Raw genomic sequence first — 13,202 nt, forward strand, 5'->3', positions numbered from 1 at the left:
GAATCTGAGAGCCCAGCAGCTTTCCTTTGAAAGTACATTCAAGCTACAGGCGGTTTCAAAAGCCTCTTCAGAGAGTCTGCTCTTTGCTAAAAAGCCTTGTGACCTCCTGATTATTCCAGCATAGCTACAGTAATTCAAAGGCATGAGTAATTATGACATTTGCTATTCAGTCATCATTTGACAAGCTGTCTAGGTGACAGGGAGATCTACCATAAATATTTCCCTGCTATGATAAACAATCTAGACACAAAATAAGCATCCAGCTCACCCTTACGATTAGAAACAAACCAAGTCCAGGTGAGGAGAAAAGCTCTTGAAATTCCCCTTGCAGGATTTTTTCTTCTGTGTTCCCTTCCAGGAAGGTGATTTCCAGAATTACACAGCTCAAATAATCATCTCTTCTAATATGCTGAAAGCCACAAGCTTTAACACTTTATATGGGTTCCCAAAAGAATGTACCTGCTGAGAGAAGCATCCGCTCTCCAATGAAAAAAAAGTCTATGCATGGAAGGTCTTTTGCAATCCTCGATAAATTGTTGTACTCTGCATGCTTGTAATGTGTCCCTGTTTCTAGCCTGCACCTATCAAGCGTCACATCCCAAATACTTTTTCTCAGCATGCCTTCTTTTCTGCTAAATTGAAAAATCATTTATCATCCCATTTCTGCAAGTTCTCCTGGGTAAACTTCCCCTTTATTTTCTCTTTAATTAGGAAAATTGGAAGTAATTTCACGGGAGCACAGCCAAAAAGCAGGCTAAAAGAGAGCATGCTTTCTCACCCCCACAAACACACACATCTGTGCACTGGCCAGAGGTTGCACAGTTCAACAGCCCAGATCTCTCCCAGTGCCTCATCGTACACAACATCTGGCTCTGACACTTCCACTGCATTTTCTTACTATCCATGTGTTTCAGTCCCTTCAAGCTCTCTCATTACTCTTCCCTGATTCCCTCCAATTTTTCCATCACCTCCCCGCCATGCCTTGAGCTTGGAGCTTCTGTAACAGGGATTGGACTTGACAAGCTATCAAATCTCTGCGTGTTGTATGCCCTGGGATATATCTGCCACCATCCCCATCCTCTGCCCGCTCTCCTCTTCACCTTGAGGATCAACACAGAAGGGAACCAGGACAACAGGCACCACAAGGTCCAACTGGTTTAGTGACCAGTGTCCCCTCAGCAGCACTCCTCTCCCAGGAACAGTGCACCCATGCAGGACAATCCCTATCTGAGGGTTTAAATCACTGTACATACACCTGCCAGTTATTAAATTTGGTTTGGACAAGAATTGGTTTGCGTTTTTACTGGTGTGTTTGAGAGAAGGGAAGTGCAACACCAGCCACAGGAAACAAATCCTTCCTGAACCTTCAGTCCTCACTACCGTCACACATGCAAGGCAATGAACACGTAGATCCAGGCTCCTGCATTTCATGCTGTTATTGCGTACGCTTGCCACTTTGTGACCTGCTGCATCTCTCTCAGCTCGTAGAGGATGTCATCTTCAGGAGACTCAGGCACACCACAAAGCAGATGCCTTTGAAAAAAGGCAGAAGAAAGAGGCAGAAAAATGGGGCTGGCAAAGAATGAAAGAACAGTATCGGTGTAGCCCAGTATCCTGCCTCCACAAGTAGAATAAGAATTGCCCCTCTCGGCTCCCAGTTATTTTCTGCTCAGGGACTTCATGAGTCAGACGCAGTTTCTATGTATTTAGTAATGTTCACTGGATTTTGCTTTCATGAATTTGTCTATTCTCTCTATGTGAATATTTACCATCTACAACATCCTGCATCAGGAGTTCTGCAGAGGAACCACATGAACAACCACCTCCTTTGGTTTGCTCTGAACTTGCTATCTTCATTTAATGCCCCCATGTTCTTATATTGGAAGAGAGAGGGAACAGTCAACTGCTGTCCGCTCTCTCCAAGCATCTCATGATTTTGTAGACCTCTAGTATATCCTCCTTAACTCATCCCCAGAAAAGACCTGGCTCACCTAGTTTGCTTTCTTATGGAAGGAGTTACGGACCTTCACTCCGCCTTGTTGCCAGTGCAGCATAGGTTGCATGAAACTGCAATCACTCAAACTGTTTTGAATGTAGAGAGTTCAGGAAATGAAAATTTGGCAGCTACAAAGGAACAGGATTGAACGTGGAAATCTGGGAGGAGGCTTAGATGAGCACTTTCGTTAGAGCATCTCACAGCAGGTAACAGAGGAAAGGGCGAGCAGTAGCAACTGCAGTGAGAATAGCGGAAAAATGCAAAGTAGTCCTACAGGTCTTATTTTCGGTCTCCAGCATTGGCCCGGTGTCAGCAGTACTTCCAGGTTCAGCCAATATGTCTCTGTTTCTGATGTTCCCCTTGAAAGCCCAAGGGCTGATACCTGCAAAGGTCAGTGAACAGTCCTCAGAGCCCCCCTACTCCACCAGCTCTTCCAGCTCGGCTCTCAGGCCGGATCAGGAGGGCAACCCCATGTCTCCCTCTCCGCCGTCGCCCTGGGCACTGCGGTGCCTGCAGACGCCCGCTCACAGACTGCAGCCGCTGTCGCTGCTGCTGACGAAAACAGCCCCGTTGTTCCCCTGTGCCTCACGGTCTGTCCGTGCCTGTCTCTCCGCTCCTCGCTGTGCCGCGTTTGCAAGCCGCCCAGGACAGAGGCTGCCTTTGTGTTCTGCGTGCGTGCACTGCCAAGTGCAGCCGGCCCTCCTGGTACAGGGCTTCCTAAAAATAGCTTGCCCCACAGATAACCTGCAGTCTTGAAGTCAGAGGTCTTGAAGATAAGCCCTCCGATAACCTGCACAAAATCAGAAGCAGAGGCGCTCCTGGGGTGAAGAGAAAAGCTCCAGAAAAATAAGGTAGCAAGTCTCACAGAGAAGAGACTGCAGCCTCCGTAAACCCACAAGCAGCAAGGAAGCTGGTGCCGAGGGGTGTGGGCAGCAAATACCGTGTATAATCTGCACATGGGCATAATATGACAACAGAAGAGCCACAGGGTTTTTTACAGACAGCCTCCAAGTTCTGTGCATGGAGACACAACCCTGCTAGCCACGAAAGTAATCCAAAAGAATAGCAATCCATCTAAATTATCTGAAAAAGCACTAGAATTTAGGCCCTTCTTTACATACCGGAATGTATTCAAATAGCATTTTACCCTTCCACGACTTGCAAAATATTCATTTACTCTTCCACATTTTATTTTAATAACAGAGGAGTCAAGCAAGCTAGATTGACGGGCTGGTTCCCAGGGAAACATGAGCAACTTATTTCTCTTAAATAGCAGGCACAAATGTTTCCTGCGTTAAACCATGCAGCCTGCTGTGACATTCAGCTCTCTAGGATGTGGTTCCAAAAGGACAGAATGTGTTTGCATGGCTCTAAAATGGGGAAGGAGAAAGGTAGCAGCACGCTGCAGATAGGTGGGCAGAGCTGGTGGCAGGCACTAGCAGGCATCAGGCAGCCAAATCCCGCTGGTGGAAACAGGCCTCTGGTCCCACTTCCTAAAGGAATGGCAAAACAAGACTTTAACATAAACTGGTAAAATCACTCAACAGCAGAGCTGAAGAGCAGCAGAGTGTTGTTGGGAGAGAAGCAGAAGGGAATTCATAATAGCAGGTGGTCAAAATTTGGGTCAAAAGGCTGGCTGGTATCGCTGGGAGAGGGTAAAAGCGTAAGAACAGCCATGCTGCTCCGGCCCAGCTTTTATCCAGCCCATGTCTGAGCGGGGCAAGTTGCCTTCTCAGGGGCAGTAGAGGTGGGAAGGGACTTGGGACAGCGAGTGGACAAAGCCAAGCATCCTCATAAGGTCCTCCATGGTAAGGTGCAGGGCATCACAAAACCAACCATTCATAGTCCATATCTTGGCTTGCAGTGGTGGCCCTTTGGCTCAAGGCCTGATAGGGTTTGTCTCTAGTAAATCCCAGCAGAGCTCTGGCCCATTCACCTCCTGAACCTTCTGGTATCCGCAACATCCTTCAGCAAGAAGTTTACAGCTCTGCTACCTGCTGCGTGAGGTCTCACCTCCATCGGTTTGCTTGGAGCCCAGATCACACTAACTTCATTTGCTGGCTCCTGCTTCTTGCACTGGATGGGACACTGGACAGCTATTCCCCAGCCACCCTGTCCCTTTTGCCCTCAGGATTTTCCAGACCTCTCTCATGTGCTCCTCTAGTATCTAGGACCACATCCTGCTTTCACTTGTCTCCCCTGAGCCCACGTTCATGTGGTTTATAAGTGAGCGGGTGAGAAATTGGCCTGCCGTTAATTTTTTCCCCTCACACAATTTGCTTTTTTGTTAAAAAAAAGGGGGAATTATTAAAACTTTCTCTTTTTCCCTCTATTGCTTTAGGATCTGGAAGAAAAGAAAAAGATCATGAAACACCGAAGTTCTGTGTGCCAAAGTTTCCAGGTGCCCAATGTCCTGTTACCGGGACGCTGAACAAACAACCCACAAACACGATCCCGTGGCTTTGCTCTGCCAGCTGGAAACCTCAGGTCATTCTGCACCGGGACACAACCAGACAAAATCCTCAGGAGCAGGCAACATGCAACTGAGCAAACCTCTCTGCGAGGAGGCGCTTTCATCTGACAAAGGATACCGAAAAGAGACCTGGGTTTTTTTAGGATTTGCTGCTTCTTGCTGAGGAATGTTTTCTGTGAAAAGGTCTCTGTCCACGCAGGTGACTCAGTCCAGCAAACAGCGTCAGTGATTCATTACTCGTGCGTGTGCCAGCGGTGGCTGGTGACCTGTTTGGTGGTGAGGCTCTTCCTCACCAGGAAACAGCCTTAACTAAGTGACTTAAGCAGCATGATTCAGTCGGTAGGACCACAAACGGCAAGTCTGCCACTCACAGGCTCCCTCCAGACTTCCCGTCCCCGTCCAACCTTTTCTCTCCTGTTTCATTCAGCTTTTAGCTCTCAGTGCAAACATCAGACTGACAATGGCAAATTCGCTCAGACGCTGTCACAACAGCATTCAAACCATTTCCCTGTGCTTTCCATGGACATGAGGGAAAAAACAGTGTTCCCAAAAGGAAATGAAACGGGACAAACATCAAAGGTAAAAGATGATCCCTAATGGAATTAGGTGCTCAGAAATACACACCCCAGGTCATACGTCCCAGCACAGCTCCCACCGGAAACTTTCCTCAGCAAGAAACTTCTGATCAAGTCATTAAAGCCTGGAAATGAGGCAGATTTCTAATGTGGTCCCAGAAATGGTGATAGTGTGTTTAAAAAGTCATTCTTCCTTTCTGCATTCAGCTCAAATATCCAAATATCCAGCAACTCTCAAAGTCCTGATGCTTCAGCTGTATTTGAATGTCGCAGATACTTTCCGCACAAAAGCCAAGGGGAAAAGGTTATCTCCAGTAAAATAACTACAATTCTACACAACTTAAACATAAATCTTTGAGAATAAGAAAGTCTTCATAATTTTACAAGCACATTAAGTCTAATCAGCTTCCTAAAATTGAAGGGTCCTTTCCACCTTGTACAGTTGTCACTGTGCTTGCAGGCATCAGTGAGATTCCTGCTGCCTAGGCATCGTGCAAACCACAGAACCATCCCGATGGAGAGAGGCTCTTAATTCATGTACAAATTTTTCCTATGCTTGTTGAGATAATGAGATCATGCTCATTAGAGTCCGTCTCATATCTAAAGCCCAGCCTTTGGAGCAGAAGATCAAAGCCCGCTACAATCCTATACAAACACTGTCAGGTTTTCTGGTCGCTCAGTGCCTGTTTTCCCCCCTGCCACTCAACGACAGCAGCATTTATGCAGTTACACAACGCACTGTGATGCACAACAGGAAAACGCAATGTAAATGCAAAAATAGTCACAACTTCAAACTTTTCCAGCTTGAAGACCCCTAAAAGTTTTCCACTGGAGGGTCGGACCCCTGACCACCGTCCCACTGGCCTTGGTTACCTCTTGCTGGAACTGGCTGTGCCCGTAGGTGGGTGGGAGCAGGCTCCTTTAAATCCTTTGTTGTGCTTGCACAAGTGGAAAACAGCTCCTATAAAAAAAATCCCCTCTGTTTGCCAAGCCGTGTGTAGAGATTATGAATCATTAAATGGCAGCCACGTGTCAGCAAAAGTAGCAGGAAGTGTCTTGCGTTTGACCTTTATTTATAATAGCAAGAACACTTCACAGCATATAGTTACAATGATCTAATTATCCTTGCTCACCAAGAAACGTCGGATCAATTGCCTGCATAGTATGTTTTTTACATTAAAAATAAAAATACTATCTGGCTGATACTTATCAGGCTGGAGGAATTCTGAAAAAGCCCTTTTGGTCTGTTGCCTTGGTGTGTTTGGAAGTTGGGGGACTTTTTCGAAGGTTTTCCTCGGGATCCTAATGAAATAGCACACTTAAAAACCAGACCGGTTGGTAAGCCTGTTGACTGATCCTTCGGCACTCCTGCGTTGTTCAGTGTACACCCTTCTTGTTTCACAGAACTGGGCTGTGAGCTCGGGAAGCAACGCATCAGTCTTGGAGGGGCTGAACCCTCTCCTTGCCGTACACAGGTAATCTGAAACACATGCATATTTCTCAGTAAGTGACCTGTCTGGTTCTCTCTAGTTGTACACAAGGGAAATTTTTGCTCATTTTCAAATTAAGGGCCTGCTTCAGGAGGTCTGGTGAACCAAGTTAACAGTTCGCTGTCATTAGAAGGGGAGGCCCTTATCTCCCCCATCCTCTTTGCCCCTGGGCAGTGGGATAGTGTTCTGCCAGATTAGTGAGTTGAATCTGCTCAAGGAAGGGTCTCCCGTGGGGAGAGGGTGGGGACCTGCATGGCCAGGGTCAGGGTGAAGGCGAGAAACAAGGCTGAGAAGATCTCCTTGTTAGGTTGGCTCAGCTGCTGAGCCACAGCCTAAGCAATGGCCTTTTTTATAGTGTGGGCATCTGATCCCTGCACACCAGGTCACATAATGAGGTCGTCGTTGGACCCAACACGTCCAGCCTCATCACAGGAAAGGGCATCTGTTGCCCAGGAGGGTTCCCTTGAGCACAGACCCTGGCTGATCATGGGGCTGCAACACCACTATCTCTCTCCCACGCTGGTCCCGGAGATGAAGGCAACCTCATGTGTCTGGCGTATGGGACCCCCGGGCAGGAGAGGCACCAAGGTGCCACATGGCCCAGAGGAAAAGAGAGAGAGATGGGGGCCTGAAGCACATACTTTAGCCCCTTGGCCTCCCCAGCCCACTGCCTTTGCTCATCAGGGCAGTGATCAGGCTTGATCAGCCTCAAGTTCCTCCCTGGTTCTTTCCTGCACCTCTCCCTGCTTTGTCTGGTTTAAGATTCAGACGCTGCTGATCCCCATGTTTCATTCTTCAAGACGAGGCTGGGCCATTGCGGAGATCAAGTTACTCCCATGCACGCTCAGCTCTTCTCTGGAAATCATTTCCCCATGCCTGCACAAACGTACCAGCGAGAGTCACCCTAGACAGTCGGCACGCTCACATTTGCAGCCCCGGCACCGTGTGCATCTCATCCAGCTCTGTCCGGAGGATCTGCTCTGACTCCGTATCAGGCCTGTACCACAGCCACATTCTTGGAAAGGGTGCATGCACCCTGACGTTTGGTTGCTGCAGCAACCACTCTTGACATCATCACCTTTCCACATGTCGACCGCCGTCATGCAAGAGGTTGTGAAAGCCTCTTTGGCACTAGCAGGAAGCTGCATATTTAGATGTTTTGGGAGGGGACTCCGATTCAAAACCGGGAATGCAAGGAGCAGATGTGTTGTGTCTCCAAAAAAGCAGGGTCAGAGGGCAGTGCAATCTGCCTAGCGCAGCAGCGAACACGGAGCCCCAAAGCAAAACAAACAAGCGAAAGAAAGCCGTGGTCCCACGGGGCTGAAGTCAGCTTCCTCCAGCCGTGGAAAGGAGCAGGTGCGGAGCTGGCTTGACAGCACCAGGTTATTCTCCAAAGTTTTCCCTGGCTGTCTTCACAGGGGCTTGCTACTCCATTACAAAAAACCCTCTTTCCTGCAGGACTCTTGGGACGCAGTTGGTGGCAGAGTCACTGCTCAGCCCACATTCCTCCAGCAGAGCTGAGAGACACCTTGTAGACTGCATCCCAACGTGCATTTAGCATCCTTGCGGGAGATGAGTCCCGGAGCTTGTTGCAAACCTTCTGTGCAGGTGCAGACAACATATGACCCTTACCTCTGGTGGTAACTGTGGCCATGTTGCAACCAAGACAGAGTCTGGCTCAAAGGCTCAGTTTTTAGCAGAAGCCAGAAAATACGTCATTTCTGTTCGATGCCTTTTATCCATCTGAGATGTTTCTAGAATGAGGGGCATTGCAAGCTCACACCAAGTCATCAGGAGTCTCCTGATGTTCAGCATCCTTCCTAAAGCCAATCCTTGCAGTTGCATGGTTAGAGGAGAAACCTAGATTTTATATGACATACACACCAGACTCACTCAAATTTTCCATCCCTACAGTTTGGTACTCCATGAGGAGGAGGCAGATAAACCTAAAACATCAGTTAAATGTCATGACTGGGGGAGAGAAAAGGGGGAAGGACTGACTCATGACTTTCAAACACGTGCACTGGCTGCTCCTGGAGCCTCCCCGTTGGTTAGGTTTCAGTCTCTGGAGGAATGTGGACAGCATGAATTTTCAGGCAGGAATGTTGGTTGTTTGCACAGCGTAGACTTCTGGTTAGCTAAGCCAGGAGTGTTTCATTAACACGAAACATTAACATCTCCTTTTGTAAGCTCCAGAACCGCACACAGCTTTGGAAGCCAAAGCAGAATCCGAGGGCAGCTTCCTGCGCGGTTATCACGAGGTTTCTTCTCTTCCCTGCTAAGTAGCAAACAGAGGGGAAAGAGAAGGGACCTAGCCTGGATCATAGCCAGGGGAGAGCAGCTACGGACCCCACATGGGAGGCAGAACAGACACTACCCTATGGCTGCCTTTCTCCAGCCATGAATGGAGACTGTGGCCCTTCTAGCACCCTCAGCCTCATTCTACAGGGACACAAGAGAGGTGGAGCAAGAGCAAGTAGATCTGTATGCAGCAGAGTTAATGATGCCTGATGTCTCCACGTGGTTTTGCCTCTTGTAGTTGGACTCTCGTGTCTGCTCATAGGTGAGCTGCAGCTGTGGTTTTCCTCATGAAGTGCCCTCGTTTGACTCCCTCTCGTCTCATAAGAGCTGGGTTCCTGTGCCAGCTAGTCCAACACTTGTGCACTGAGAGAGTTTTGGAAAGAAATCACAGCAGCCTGCATTAAAGAAACTTGTAAGAACTTTGTTTCTGTCAGCCTTCTACCATGAAATCTGGTGGAAATTGGTCAAAGACTTCAAGAGAGCTGAAGCAGAGGAGGACACAGATGAAGCCAGTACTCTCTTCTAAGCATAATACAGAGTGTGTTCACGTGAGTCTTGTTTCCTTAGGAGACCAAGACAAATCTGTCCCCATGATAGCTTTATCATGGCAGACAGCCTTGGAGACAAGCTCAGTAGAGAGACTGGGGAGCTGGGAACAGAGGCAGAAAGCCAAAGCCTTTAGCCAAGAGTGACAGGTTTGTCAGGTCTGGGGTGAGGTTACACCCAAGAGACAGAATGGACAGCATGACGCAGTGATGTTTCTCAACATTACCCCATTTGCACCATGCAAACCCATTCAAGCTGCTTGGGAATTTTCCAGACAAACATTTTTTCCATCAGAACATGCACATTCATGGAAAACTGAACATTTCATGGAAAACACATTGTATTCAGCGAAGCTCAGATGGAGCACTGGCAGGGAGATATTTCCTTTGGACAAGACAAATTTCCATTGGAAACCTGACGGCTAGTTCATTTGATGGTGTGAGGACCTCCGTAGAAACCCACTTATCCATATTTCCAGGGAGCCAGACTTGAGCATTTGCAATCGGGATCCTTGGTTATCCAGTTCATCCAGCCGGAAGACTCTCTGATAGCTCCTAGTCAAATGCTGAGATAAGCCTGGAGGTTCTGAGGCAGTTCATTACAGGAGCAATCCCAGCTCATGTTATCTCCAGGCTGTTGGACTGTCTTTTGGGGTGCTTCACTGCTCCATCCGTCAGATAGCCCAAGGAACCATCCAGCCTAATGTCCTAGGTAGACCTAAATCCATCTGGATTGTCCTTACAGACATCATTTGAAACCAGAAACGTTCTTTTCATTTTGGAATAACAGCCTTAAAACTGTCAAGAATGACACTAGTTTCAGTCAACAGTGCTGAGTCCTGCAGTTCATGTTTTGGTCTTGAAGCACTCAGTTATGGCAGTGCTTGTTTTGAAAATGTTATGAGATTTCCATTTGGAAGGGAAAACACATATTTCTGTAGTCAACCAGGACACAAATGAAATTTACCATTTCCCAGAAATTTCTAGCGCTGGCCACACTCACTCTGACAGCCCAGGACCCTTCAAACTCTTCTGCTAGCCAGGCCTTTCAATGAGATATGTGGTCCCACCCAGCTACATTTCTAAAGTGATAGAATTCACTCTTTCCTGATCTCAGGACCAAGGATTAGCCAGTCTGGCCAACAAGTCCATGGATGCAGATGAAGCACGGGTGAGAGGACACTGACCCACAACCACCTACTGTGTGAACCGAGGGAGTAACACATTTATAGTGGTCCATGCACAAATTCTTTCTCTCCTGCAGAACTCCTGCCCCATTTTACTGGCCTGGATAGCCCTGCTGTGCAGAATGAAAAAGAAAATGTTTCTCTGTAGATACCTGCCCCATTTATTGTAGATATTAGCAGAAAGAGTGAACAAGGCATAAAAAGAGAGGTTATTCTCACAGTTTAAAGGCTTAATGACATTATAGGCAATATAACAACAGCAAAATTCCTGAGAAAATGTAATCACAGCTTGCCATTTTTCTCATGCTTATCACTTCCTTTTCATTGGGGAACATGCTTGATAGCGCTATCCCGCAGCATTCTGGCTGCAGACCGTGCAAGGAAGCTGAACCAGGCATATCAACAAAGCCGACAGGACCATCATGGACAGACACCTTGGTTATGTCTGATGATCCTGGGAGCCCGTCCCTCACCCAGAGCCAGGCTCTAGCTGCTGTCATTGACTCTCCGAAAACCAGTTTCCCAAGGGATGAAGGGACCGAGCTCCCTGTACAAAGGAAAAACAAATCCCTACCCTGATGTGGAAAGCGGCAGAGGACTTTCACGTGCTTTGAAGAACATTTGGTGCCAATGGGAGGAGGCTTTTCAGTTTGCAGATTAAAATTCAGAGGATTCATTTGGGGGAGGAGGGAGGGTTGCATGTTGCCCTGCAATCAGAGTAGGCTCAGGCCTTCTTGGAGGCAGAGGCAAAATGGAAGCTTGACTCCCATAGATAAAAGGGTGCCTTCCCTCGGAGGAGAAGAAGGGAAGATGATGGGGGTGGAGATGAGTGAAAGGAGTGGAGGATGGAGGGCAGGCCCTGCTGCTGCAGGGACAGAGGAGCCAAGAGTGATGGTGGTCACTTCTGCCTTTCACCCCACCCCCTCATCCCTTAGCCAAGATGCCAGATAAGAACTGGCATTTGCATAGGCTAGTTACCCAACTAAAGGGGACCAGGAGGGACATGACAACATATCAGATTTTAGGTTAGTTAGAACAATTTATAATGAAAAATCATAAAGGAGCTTTAAGGGAGCAGTGGGACAACAAGTGAAATTCCTTGTTTTCTTTGGAGTGCCAAGCTGTCCCTGGAATGGGTTATCTGCTTTCTCACGTTCTGCATTTGCCCATGCATCAGGGAACACGACACAGTGGTGATGCTGTGGGTAACTTCAGGAGGTATCTCAGATCCCAGATAAATCCTCTCTCATGTATATCTATCTATACGTACCATCTGTGTACATATATTCACATGCCTTAGAACCTTTGAACCTTTTAGATTGGAAGGTACCCCTGGAGGTCTCTGGTCCAATTCCCTGCTCAAAGCAGCTCCAGTTAGTGCAGGTTGCTCAGGGACTTGTCCAGTTGAGTTCTGAATATCTCCAAGGATGGAGCTTCCCCCACCTCTCTGGCCCTCTGGTCCTGTGTTTGGCCACCCTCGTGCAGAAGAACTTTTTCCTCATAAGTGTCCATTGAATCTTGTCCTTTCACTGCGCACCTCTCGCTAGGCAGTAGTAGACGGCAATAAGATATCATCCTACCTTACCCTTCTCCAGGCTGAACAAATCCAGCTCTCTCAGCCTCTCCTTGTACCTCGTGTACTGCAGCCCCCAACCTTCTCAATGGCCTTTGCTGGACTTTATCCAGTATGTCAATGTCTCTCTTTTACTGGAGTGCCCAAAATAGGACACAGTAGCTGGACTTGTCTCACAAGGGTTGAACAGAGGGGAAGAATCAATTCCGTCAACTTACTGGCTGTGCTTTTGCTAGTGCAGCATCATATGCAGTTCATTGCTGCAAGGGCACACTGCTGGCTCGTGTTCAACGTGCTGTCCAGCAAGATCCCAAGGCCTTTTTCTGCAAGGCTGTTTTCTATCAAAAAGCTCACAGCCTGCTGTACATTTATATCCACATATACCATCTCTATCCATCTCTAAACCAGAGAGCCAGATTGACTGTGGCTGCTCCCTGGAAAGAGTGAGGAAGCATCCCCATTCTCCTACTGGGAAAGTCCTGTCCCACTGCCACTGCTCCAATTGCTCCCGCTGAAAGACAACACAGAAATCCCCAACAAAACCAGGGCAGGACAGGCAGTTACTCTGTTTTAACCTTCCTTTGCAAAGGAGGGTCTTGCACGTCCGCTTTCCATATGGTCGGTCACATTTGTTGAGCTAAAGCACTTTCTCAGGGGCTTAGACCTCCTTGTTTTACTCTGTAAAACAGGGCTATGGACCTTTTCATCACGAAAGGTCAAACGTATCCTTCACACCCCTTGAACAAGCTACAAATGATCTAATTAACTCACACTGTTTCTGTACTCCCAGTCACTCTCTCTAGGAAACAGTTTCTGTCCTCCAGGCTAAATGCTGGGAGCTCTTGCCTACACCACTTCGAAATACCATTCCCCTGGAACAGACTAACCATGTCCACTCCGAACAGTGCTTGCTGCCAGCCTCTTCTAGGTCCCCTGCTGTCTGTGTGGCATAAAATGTAATTATTCTTACTTTTCAGTTCAAAGACCTTGTGAGGGCTGTGTCACAATACAGCAGAGTGGTGTCTAGGGTATGTGCTGAGTGCCTTTGGACAAAACTGAGGG

The sequence above is a fragment of the Dromaius novaehollandiae genome, chromosome 4 (assembly GCF_036370855.1).
Source record: "Dromaius novaehollandiae isolate bDroNov1 chromosome 4, bDroNov1.hap1, whole genome shotgun sequence".
In the NCBI taxonomy this organism is placed as follows: domain Eukaryota; kingdom Metazoa; phylum Chordata; class Aves; order Casuariiformes; family Dromaiidae; genus Dromaius; species Dromaius novaehollandiae.